This window comes from Artibeus jamaicensis, unplaced genomic scaffold (assembly GCF_021234435.1).
Source record: "Artibeus jamaicensis isolate MK-2021 breed Jamaican fruit bat unplaced genomic scaffold, CSHL_Jam_final scaffold_1964, whole genome shotgun sequence".
NCBI classification, from domain to species: domain Eukaryota; kingdom Metazoa; phylum Chordata; class Mammalia; order Chiroptera; family Phyllostomidae; genus Artibeus; species Artibeus jamaicensis.
Genome location: NW_026522030.1, coordinates 55798631 through 55810870, shown reverse-complemented (window position 1 = coordinate 55810870; position 12240 = coordinate 55798631). Strand labels below are relative to the sequence as shown.

At 40.4% G+C, this 12240-nt stretch overlaps 2 pseudogenes; one reads left to right on the top strand and one right to left on the bottom strand.

Moving 5' to 3' along the window:
- Nucleotides 1–3369: 3369 nt before the first annotated feature.
- Nucleotides 3370–3931, top strand: LOC119039572 (60S ribosomal protein L18-like; annotated as a pseudogene).
- A 333-nt stretch (nucleotides 3932–4264) lies between these two features.
- LOC119039586 (uncharacterized) lies at nucleotides 4265–4369 on the bottom strand (annotated as a pseudogene).
- Nucleotides 4370–12240: the final 7871 nt, after the last annotated feature.

Below are 12240 nucleotides of genomic sequence, written 5' to 3'. Positions count from 1 at the left end.
CCTTTTCTTATGCTGCTGGCTACTCATCTTCTTTTGTGAGATGTCTATTCAGATCTTTTGCCAATTTTTAAAAACGAGTTGTTTGTCTTTTTTATTATTGTGGGAATTCTATATACATCAAGGATACCAGAGCTTTATCAGATATGTCAATGTAAGAAACATCCAAACCTGTAAGAATTTTTATGAGTTTATTTGAGCCAAGGTGATGACAATTGCCAGGAAGCAAAATCTCAACCAATTGTGAAAATGGCAGTTTTATCACTAATTTTATACATCAGAATCAAAGGGGAACATATAAGGGGGTTACGTGAAATTCACTGGTGATGGATATGGGAGGCAGGAGAAAGCACATGGAGTGGGGGGGAGGGGAAATCTCCAGGACTGGATAAAAAGTAAAATGAATAGACTTGTACTTACTTCTTTTACCTTGGAAGGCATAGGATAGGTAAGAGTTAAAAATTAAACCAATAACATTAACAATGAGAGTTTCTATGCTTTGGTGGGAGATTGTGCCCCCAGGGATCTGGAAGAAGGAAATCACCCTGACATTCCAAAGATATGTCATCACGGGTTTGAAAAGACAATAGACAGCCTCAGTTCAGGTACAGACTGACCTTTGTCGAGAAAGATATCATCCTAGAACCTGACTACCTATTATGACTTGATTTTAGCTAGAAAGTTTTTTTTAATTAATTTGAGTGAGAGAGAGAGAGAGGAAGAGAGAGAAATATTAATTTGCTGTTCTATTACTGTACAGTCACTTAGGGTTCTGCTGCTTGCCACCAATAAACTCCAGAGGCAGAGGTTTGGTGGAAAAGGAAGGGGCTGTTTATTTAAAAGCTGTACAATTTTGGGCCCTTCTACTTTGAGAGATTGGCCACCTTTCCTCCCCCAGCAGATCATGTCTTGGTGGACCTATTCTCATCCAGGAAGGGTGGAGTCTCTGCAGACGGAGTGTCCCTACAGTAGAGTTGTGAGAAGCTTGGAAATAAAGGTCTCTTTTGAATTAATCAACCAATCAATCATCAATCAATACTATACAATTTTGAAAGAATAATGGGCTTCTGCCTGAAAGCTTATTTCCTTTAAAACACCCCAAAGAAAATAACTTCTCCACACCTAGCCAGCCCAGTTCAAGGATGCACCTGGAATCCCTTCCCCCATTAAAAAATATTGTCCTTTGTGATATGCAGGTGGCTGCAGCATGATTATCCAGGTGACTTGGCAGGTTCTTGGTCACAGTTTGACTTCACACACCTCTCACGAGTCTGTGTGCACCTGGCTGGGCAGGACCATGCAGCACAGCATGCTACCTTGGCTTTCTGTGTGGGAGGCATGTGGTGTGGCTTTGAGCTTGGCCACAGGATCTCCAGGGCCTGATGACCTGGGAACTCTGGCCCCTGACCCCCTGGCCCCCTGGCCCCAGGCCACAAGGGGAAGGAAAGAAGGTCTACATTTCTGCACACTCTCTCTACTTTTAAAGTCCTGTTCCGAAGTGCCGTGCAAGGCAGGAGTTTTTAGCCTGTCCACCAATTCTGGCTAACATCCACCACACTCATCAGCCCACAGAGCATCATTGTGTGGGGTGGGGCATCACCTTATGACATGTACGGTGTGATGGTGTCAGCCACCACAGCCTGCGCAGACTCTGTGCCAGCAGTGTTCCAAGGTAACACCTGTGCTGGTTGTGCACTGTTGTCTGGGGAAATGGAAGCAGGAGGTGCTGAGCTGCTCTGTTGCTAGAGCTGCACTAGCTTGTTCACTGTCGATTCTGGCAGGCTCCTCTGATGCCCCTCCCTTCTTGGGAGTGAAGGGAGAAGCCTGTCCTGCTAGATCAAGGTGCCCCTGGATTGGGGTCTCCCCTGCTCCCCAGTGATTTGGTCAGACCCTTCAGTTACAGTTCCGCTTATTTATGCATTCAAACCCACATCCTTGATGTATCAGGGTGATGCTCTAACCAACTGAGCTAGCCAGCCAGAACTAGCTAGAAAGTTTTAATTCCAGGTCATCTTGTGTGGTTGCTTTAGGTTTGGAGTTTGTAAGGCAACCATGCAGGCCTCCACAAAGCTTGTTGGGTTTAGCATGTGGCCCCTTTTTTTGTCCACATACGTATGTTTTGTTCATATGTTTTTCCTACATGTGGCTTGCTTCTTCATTTCCTTAAGGGTAACATTTGAGAATCAGAAGTTTTTAATTTTGATGAAGTCTACTTTACAGTTTTTCTTTTGTAGTCATTGTGTCTTATCTAAGAAACTTTTGCCTAATCCCAAGTTATCCAGGTATTTTCACTGGGGACCACTTTGTGTAGTATTGGAGACTGTAGCCCTATACAAGCTAGGCCTTGAAAGAGGCCTCTAAGACTTGACCAGAAAACTAGGAATGCAGGAGGCAGACATGACCTGATGCTAGCCCTGAGGGTTCCCGTGGGAAATCAGGCCTAAAGAATGCATTGTACCCTTTGAAGCTTGATTTGCTTTGTATAGCCCTGTTGGTATAAACCACGTGTTTAAGTTCAAAGCTTAAGTGAGTGAACTCCTAATCTCATGAACCGTGCCTTATCAACCCTTTGGCGTCAGCATGTCTAACAGACCCTGACCTGAGGCAGATCTCGGAGTTTCTTCAATTGTTGTCTATAGATAATATCTGTTTTCTGTAACTATAGCTCTTTGACATTGATTGATGAGCTATGCATGTAAGCTGTATACCTCTGCACATACCAATCTTAGTAAAAGCTGTTTCAGAGAAGGGCTCAGGACTTTCTCCACTAAAGGGAATCACCAGTCCCCTTTCCCCCAGATTTTATCTGGTCCAATTCATTTCATCGGTGACTAGGAAGACTCTGTGGGACAGGATGCCCCTCATATTTTTATGTTTTCCTCTAAAGGCTTCATGGTTTTAGCTTTTACATTTAGATTTGTGATTCATCTCAAAATACTTTTTGTGCATATTGTGAACTAATGGTTAGGATTCATTTGTTTTTATATGAATATGTAGTTTTTCAGCACAATTTATTGAAATGGCTTTCCTTTACTCATTGGAGTGTTTTGGTGCAGTTTTTTGAGAATTTAAAAGCTGTGTAAGTATGAGTGGTTTGCATTTTTAAATTATTTTTTTGTTTTTAATTTTTAATTTTATCATGTTGTGACCTGTGGATCTGGTTTATATAATATTGGATATTTTGTTTCAGGGCACCTTCTTTTTTGGCTTAGCACATTGTCAATTTTATTAAATGATCCTCATGTGACTAAGCAATATGGTTTTTCTCTGTCAGTTGCAGAGTTCTATATCAATCATTTGAGGATGAGTTTTGTGTTGTACAAATGTCATACTCTTAAAAAAATGTTTTTGGGTGGAACAGAAGGCACCATCATGGGAGTTGATATCCACCTCAACAAAGACCAGAATATTCGGCACAGGGAGCCCAAGAGCCAGGACATCTACCTGAGGCTGTTGGTCAAGCTATACGGGTTCCTGGCCAGACAGACCAACTCCACCTTCAATCAAACGGTGCTGAAGGGGCTGTTCATGAGCCATACCAACAGACCACCTCCGTCCCTTTACTGGATGATCTGGAAGATAAAGCTTCTGGCTGTGAGGGCAAAACTGCAGTGGTTGTGTGGACTATAACCGATGACATGTGTGTCCAGGAGGTGTCCCAGCTGTAGGTGGGTGCACTCCATGTGAGCAGCCACGCCTGGAGCTGCATCCTCAAGGTGGGGGCAAGATCCTCACCTTCAACCAGCTGGACCTGGGCTCCCCCAAGGGCTGTGGCACTGTCTTGCTTTCTGGTGCTCCCAAGGGCTGAGAGGTATACAAGCATTTTGGCAAGGCCCCAAGGACCCCTCACAGCCACACCAAACCCTATGTGTGATCCAAGGGCAGAAGTTCAAGTGCACAGAGGCTGGTGGTCAGCTGTGGCTACAAAAACTAACCCCAGATCCTACCTTGTTATTAAAAAAAAGTTTGAATGCTGAAAAAAATGTTTTTGTCTTGAATTCTCATTTTTTGAGATATATATTACAGTCTCCTGGGTTGGCATGTTTGTGGAATGGTAAGGAGTCCATTGTGTTTCAAAGGCAGTAAGGAGGAGAGAAATAGGAGTTGAGATCAAAGAAGCAGTAGGGTCCTAGGCGGGTATCTCAGTTGGTTAGAGCATCCTCCTGATATACTAAGGTTATGGGTTCAATCCCCAGTCAGCACACATACAAGACTCAACCAATGAATGCATGGATGGGGGGAACAATAGATCAATGTTTCTCTCTCAGTTGTCTCTCCCTTCTCTATCTCTTTCTTTAAAATTAATAAATAAATTTTAAACTGATAAGAACAGATACTACACTTGATCTTAGCCAAAAGGTTAAGAAGTGATCTAAAATTAAAAAATAAAATAAAAAAAAATGCAATAGGGCCAGATCATGCCAGATCTTGGCTTTGGATTTTACTCTGAGTGAGTTGAGCCAGTTTTGAAGAGGATTACACTGGTGCTGTGTTGAGATTTTAAAAGGGCATGTAGTCTCTGGCTGGTGTGGCTCAGTGGATTGAGTGCAGGCCTGAAGACTGAAAGGTTGCTGGTTCAATTTCAAGTCAGGGCACATGCCTGGGTTGCAGGCCAGGTCCCCAGTTGGGGGTGTGCAAGAAGTAACCAACTAATTTTCCCTCCCTCTCTTTCTCTACCCCCTCTAAAAATAAATAAATAAAATATAGTTTATAAAAGGGGATGTAGTGGTAGGGGTTCCCTAAGAGACTAGCTAAGAGATTATTGTAGAAGGACAGGCAATAGAAGATAACGTTTGGACCAAGTGGTATGGGAGGAAGAGATAAGAAGGGTTTCTGGATTCTGGGTATACTGAATATTTTGAAGATAATGCCAGCAGATTTTGTTACCAGTTTATGTGTAGGGTTTGAGAGACAGAGAGGATTCAAGGATGACACCAAGATTTTTACCAAAACTGTCAGAAGAAAGTAGTTACTGAGTGGGGGCTGTGTGTGTACGTATGTATCCATGAGCTCTATAGCAACATAATCAGTAGCTTCTGTTTCTTTGCTTCCTCACAGTAGTGCCTTTATGGTTGAAATTTCAACAAATCTAATAATGTTAACATCTAACATGTATCTAGTATTTACATGTCAGGTATGGTCTAATTAATGTAAATGTAAATTTATTCCTTTACTGTAAATTTTAATCTTTTAAAATCTAGCTGATAGGTCCTATTATTGCCCCCAATTATATATAGGGACTGAGCCCTATATATAATTATATATATATAGAAGTTAGATAACTTGTTCAGGTTTACATAGCTAGTAAAAAAGAAAGCTGGATTTTTTTTGTTGTTTTCTCCAGATGTATGGCTCTTTACTTTTATTTTATTTTATTTTATTTTTAATTTTATTATTTATTTATCTTTAGAGGGGAAGGGGGGGGGGGGGGGTCAATGTATGGTTGCCTTTTTGCGCCTGCTGGGACGCCTGTGTTTTAATTATTATTTTATTTATTTATTTATCTTTAGAGAGGAAAGGAAGGAGATAGGGAGAGAAATATCAATGTATAGTTGCCTCTCGGTGTCCCCTCCTGGGAACTGGCATGCAACCCAGGCACATGCCCTGACTGGGAATTGACTGTGATACTCTGGTTCCCAGGCCCGCGCTCAATCTACTGAGCTACACCAACCAGGGCTGGCTTTTTACTTTTAGAACAATTGCCTGAATTTTTGAACAGGTGAAGGAGTCATGTAGTTTAAAATGGAAAAATCTTGAAGTTTTTTTAACTTTTTATTCCTCAATTATCCACTTCCCCTCCCTCAGGCAATCAGGCCTATTCGTTTCTTTGATATTCTTATGGAGATATTTTACTTTCTAAATAAGCAGGTACAAAAGAGAAAATATACTCCTTCCCCCCCCCCCCCCACAAAGGGTAACATACTTTATACACTGCTCTGTAACTTGTTTTTCTACTTGGATAGCTTTCCATGTAACCATATCATAATTTATTTAATTAGTTCCCTATTGATAGACAGTATATTTCCAGTTATTTGTCATTACAAACAGTGCCACAGTGAATTGCTTTATACATATGCCATTTTGAAAAGTTGAAAGCTGGTTATTAAAATAAAGATCTGTCTGACTCAGCTAGTTTCCAGGCCACATTGCCTCCCCTTATGTTGTTGATTCTTTTTAAAGGATGTTTCTTCTTAACTCTTCTCAAGTTTATGAGAATACTTTATGTCTTAACCCCTGTGACGCTCAGCTTCCAGCCCCAGGAGTAGCCACTCCTGAACACCTGTTAAATTCATAAACACTCAGTATCCTCAGGGGATCTTCTCTGGGAATCTCTTCCACACTCACATGACCCTGATGACAGTGTAGAAAAGGGGAGTGATAAACTCAGTGTGCTTGAGAAAGGTTTTCTTTGCTTATTAGCTTAAAGCAAATGTACTTTGGGAAATAACTCAGGGTGAAAGTGTATAAGATCAATGGAAAACCTTTTCTAAAGTGAGATAATGATCTGACTGCTGCTAAGACTGATTGCACACTTGCATCTTAAGCAATATATTGCCACACCATGCATGACACAACACTCATCACTTTTGTCTTGCACAACTTTGCATTGTGTGTGGGACTAGATTTGAGCTATTTCCTGTTAAATTTTACCTTTGAGTTGTGGTGCTGGTCCTGGGATAAGCCAAATGAGTAATATAGCAACTCTAGCTCTGAACTTTGGTCTACTTTGTGTTGCAATGATATGACTCTTCTGTGAACTTTCACCTAGATATCCGATTCCCAGAAATTATTACAGTAAAAGCACTTTGAGTGGATTTAATAATCCTGTTTTAATCTATTGCTATTTGAGATATCTAAACAATATGTAAATATTATTAGCACATATATTTAAAGTTAAAAACACTCTTCCATCTCAACTATAGAAAATGGCACTTGTCCATCCTCTGGTAATAGCAGTAATTAATACTTATTGAGTTCCTACTACAAGCTAGGTATTATTGTAAGTCTTTTAGGTAATATTCATAAGAAGTGTGTTCTATTGTTATTATCCCCATTTTATAAGCAAAGAAACTAAAGCACAAAGAGGTTAAATACTTTGCTTAACTCTGATAGGGAAACTGTGATTTAGACTCTGTGCAAGCTGGTGGTGAAGCCCATTCTATTAACCACTATGCCATAAACCTTTTAACACAAAGCCCTCCATCTATTTTACTGCTAATGCCCTTTCCTACCTTCCTTCCATTCTTGTCTTATTGTCCTACTGTAACAACCTCTGCCCTCTACTGTCTTAGGCAAACACTGGCAAAGCCAAACTGGAGAACCGGCTGTCAGAACACAGTAATCCAATTCCATGATGTACCAGAAGGTCATAATTTTCTGATTGGGAAATGGTAATATTACTAGTGGCTTTGTAATAGTCAAGAACATGTCAGTGAGTGCCACAGGTCTTGTGTATAGGCCAAAATGTTGTTAAGGGAAGTCAATCCACATCCGCAAATTGGTTTGTGATCTAGGGAGGGTCCAAGAATCACCCATGACTCTTGATGTGAGGCAGGGGCAGAGCAGCTATAGAACACTTGTTTTTCTACACCTGGCTTCCTAGAGATTTCAAACTTCTTCAGCTTTTCCCTGGGAGCCAGACAAAACTAGTCTTTCTTCTCTTCAAAATACCTGTCCCCTCCTGAAAATTTCTTGAATTCCTTTTTGATCTCTCTCCAATTTACCCTCTGTACTGCTGCCAGACTGCATAATCCCAGTGTAAAATTGTCTAAGGATTTTCCAACATCACTTTCACAATAAAGTTTAAACTCCTGAGCTCATCACACCAAGCCTTGATGATCTGGTCTCTGCCTGCTTGTCTGCCACTCTCTCACATACGTCTTTCATTTCACTCCCTTCCAAAAGTGCAGTGGCTCACCTTGGTCCTAGCTCACTCCCTTAGCATGTTTTTCAAGACCTCTCAGACATACCTTTCTATTCTCATGCCCTACCAGTTTTCAATGTACCCTCTGTCCAAGCCTCCCTAGACTAAGCTTTCTGCAAGTATATCATGCACTTTGTTGGTATGGTTCACTTGCCTACTTTTCACCTGAAAATCCTGCTCCAAAGCCACCTCCTTTACAAGCCTCCTTGTAGCACTGCCCCAAACCTCCCCCCACCATTTGAATGAACTGCACCTTCAGCTATGTCTTTAGGGCATGATTCTGTTCAGATAACTCTGCATCTTCACTGTAGTACACTTAGTTGTTTACAATCTTTTTTTTCCTTGAGATTGGTAACTAACACTGTATCTATTTCATTTCTATATCCCTTTGCAGATTCTACTTAAGTACCTGGCACATAGATAGTGTTCATTGGAAATGCCTAAATAACCTATTTCTCATGCAAAAAAAAATATGCCAGGAAACAGTTGCTAAATCATTTGTATATGAGGTAAGTCAAAGCAAGAGATGATTTTAATCTTTATTAAATGTTTGCGATTTAATAAATGAAGTTATAGCTTTCAGATGTAGTTGAAAGACTCTAGAATGGCACCATCCAATATGGTAACCATAGCATCTGTCATTATTTAAATTTATATTAGTTCAAAAAACTGCCCTGGACAGATTGTCATCCCTATACACCAAGGTTGAAGGTTTGATCCCTACTCAGGGCATATACAAGAATCAACCAATGAATACAAAAATAAGTAGAACAACAGATAGGTGTTTCTCTTCTTCTCTTACAAATCAACTAATAAATAAAAATAAATATATATAAAATTAAAAATAATTTAAAATTCTATTTTCTACTCACATTATCCACACTTGCAGTGCTCAATAGCCACAAGTGGCTAGAGGCTAAGGAACAGATAGCACAGATATAGAACATTTCTGTCATTGCAGAAAATTCTATTGGACAGCATTGATCTAGAAAGATTATTCATGCAGATCAGTGGAGTTAAAATAAAGTTTATATGAGGTCTATCTGGAAAAAGCCCAGCCATTATTAACATAACAAGAACAGTTTGTGCCACACTATTGTAACCTGGTAGCCAAGAGTGGAAGGGAATGCACATGTATGAACAATGATGGCTTTGCTGTACTAGCCAGTGGGGACAGTAGATGCCATTGAGTGAGCATGGGTACTGTGTGGCCATCACATTCAAAATGACTGAGCGAGTAGAGTAATGAATCTGCATCAAATTTTGCATTAAGTTGGAAACTATTCATATGATTCAGAAGGCCATAGCTTTGGGCAACTGGAAATTGGAAACTTCATCAAGACAATGTGCCCTCTTGTGCATCATGTCTTATACAGAGTTTTTTGGGGAAACATCAAATCGCCCAGGTGTCTCTGCTCCTCTACAGCTCAGATTTGGTGCCCAAATGTGGAGAACCACCTGCTTGGTTTCAGAAGCTGTAATTACCAATGGCTAATGCTGAGTAAAAAGACCTTGGGACCATAAGCCACTAAGGAGACAAATCTTATCTCCCTGGCAGGAGCATCACCTCTGCCCACTTTACTTCACCCTGCCTGTCCCCTAGTGCATGACCAGTTAGCCAATGATGGATAAAATTCCTCAAGAAAGGGACAACTTAAGACAGGCATGATCACAAAGGGGCCCTAAGGGAAGGACTTGGGAGGCTATAGCAAAAGGGGGTGATGGACACTCACCCCTCGGCTTTGACATAGCCTGAGTCCTCATTCTGTCTGTGAGAAGTCTCCTAATCTCTTGGCTGCCTTACTTCATTCACCTGCTTGGCTTAAGCCTGAAACAATGCCTTAAGCCTGAAATGATGGAGGTGGGTGTGGCCCTGTGCTGGAAAGGGTGGGTTCCCTTGGGTGATCAGGCCTAAGAAAGAAGCACAAAATCCCATGAAACCTACCTTGCTAATATCTCAATTTAAATGGTAAGTGTTGAAGCATGAAGTAAGTTTGTTCCCCAAAGTTTTATGGCTCTTCAACTAGCTGACCCTGAATAAGCCCTCAGAGTTCTTTGAATGTTATCTATTGTTTAATCATTTCTTTCTGACAATGATTAATGAGCTTTAAGTATACACCTGTATTCCTATGCAAATTAAACCCAACAAAAGACCATTTAGGAACTGGTTCCTGGCCCTTCTCCTTTGAAAGAAAGGCCACCTTTCCTTCCCAAACAGATGAGGTCTTGGTAGACTTAATCTCACAGCAGGGGGTTAGGGGGTGGGGGCAGGGAGGCACTCATTGGGCTGGGCCCCACCACTCCCAGCTTTTCCCAAAACTAAAATCGCCTTTGAAAGGAAAGAGATTTCAGACTGTAGATGAGATTCAGGAAAATACTAGGAAGAAGTTGATGACAATTGGGAGAATTATGTGAAGTCACAAGGTGCCTACTTTAAAGGGAACTGAGATGTCATTTTCCAATGTATAGTGTTTCTTATATCTTTTATCTTCTTCAATAAGTATCTCTATTTTTCACATTATATGGCTGGATACCTTCTGGAAAGACCTCATATACCATTAAGAAACCATTTTTGTGAGCACATAAGGATAACACTGAAAATAATATCACCTTGAAGAATGTCTGTGAACTCTTTATATTTGTAATATTCAACACTTGGTCAATGACTCAGGTTTACAGTGGAGAAGGAAGGGGAAAAAGAGAAGAAAAAGACATGTTAGAAATTTCTTTGAGGAAAATTTCAGCAATCAAAATCTTAAGAGTAACTTAACAATTGTCAAAAGCAGATCTATGTATGCTGTTTGCAAGAGTAAAAAGTAGGCTAGGATTGTAAAAGGGTGTTCTTTCATTTGTGAGTTTGTATTGTAATCTTCCTGGCTTGCATGTCAACTTAAAAAGTAGGATATGCTTTAAAATAAGAGAAGAAATTTACCATGTTTTCAGACATTTGATAAACATCATTATGCACATTTCTTCTTAGCGAAGAGTTGACATTTTAAGAATGTGTTAATGGCCTCAAAAACATCGCTTTGAAAAAGGTAAAGAGAGGTATGTATATAGAGGGACATTACATGCAGTGAAAAGCAAGGGGATATATATCTGTATCATTTAACCTGGATTCCTAAGATGCAAACTTTTCAAGTCGTTTGGAAGAAAGATAAATATTTTAGAATGTTTGATTAAAAATATAAAAAGATCTTTCAATATGTCATATTTTAGTGCCAATGAGAGTTGCTAATTTTCCCAGTGATTTCTCCTCACTCAGTCAGCCTGCTCTCCAAATCTAGGTACTCCTTGTATTTTCTCAGACCCTTTTTGTTTTCTTCTGGCCTCCATCCCTTGGTCTCTAGCCATATCATACAACTGCTAATTCCAATGATCCCCTCCAAGGTAATGACTACTAAGTCAACTTTCCCCAAGCTGAACTCTCTGTGAATACAGGGACGATGTATGCAGGCTAGTACGACTGGCCTGAGGACCATCTCTGAGTAGCCAGGCTCTAGGTGAGAGGTTGACAAACCTTTTCTGTAAAGGGGTAGACAGTAAATATTTTCAATTTTGTGGGCCATTCAGTTTCTGTCCCAGTTATTCAGCTCCATCAATGTGGCCTGAGAGCAGACACAGCCAATATGTCATTGAATGGGCATGCCTGTGTTCAAGTAGGATTTTATGTGCAAAAATAGGTGTCAGGCAGGATTTAGTTATAGTTTGCTGATTCCTGTTGATCACTGATTTTCAAGCAAGAAGGCCTTTTACAATGGTTGGTAAGAAAGAAAGTACTCAGTTCTTTCATCCCTCTCATTCTGATCAGAGCAATTAAACTTTAATCCATTTTGTTCATATAGTTGAGTGAAATGTTATTTGCACAAATGGGCACAAAGTTTGAAAACATCTCATCTACATGTTTTCTGAATTTTATTCTAGGTATGACTATGTCATCAATCTAGTCACTGTCTGCTTTGATCCACCCCCTCTGCCAAAGAAGGAAAACAATTGCCCATTTCTGATCATACCACTTCACAAACTTCAGTGATTCCCATGAGCCATTCCTTAGTCTACCTACCTCCTCAACCTTACCTACTGGTGTCTAACACACTGTCTATGAGCCACATAGGACTTTATATATGACACGCCTAAAAGATGCTTTTATCTCTGTCTTTCTGTAGGTACTCGCCTTGACCAGGATGCCCTCGCCCTCCCACCCCACCCTTCCACATGGTGATATCCTCAAATGCTACTTGCTATGTGGAATCATCTGTGATTTCAATACCCAGCAGCAGTTACCTCTCTGTTCCTATATTCTTTTTTCATGGGACTTT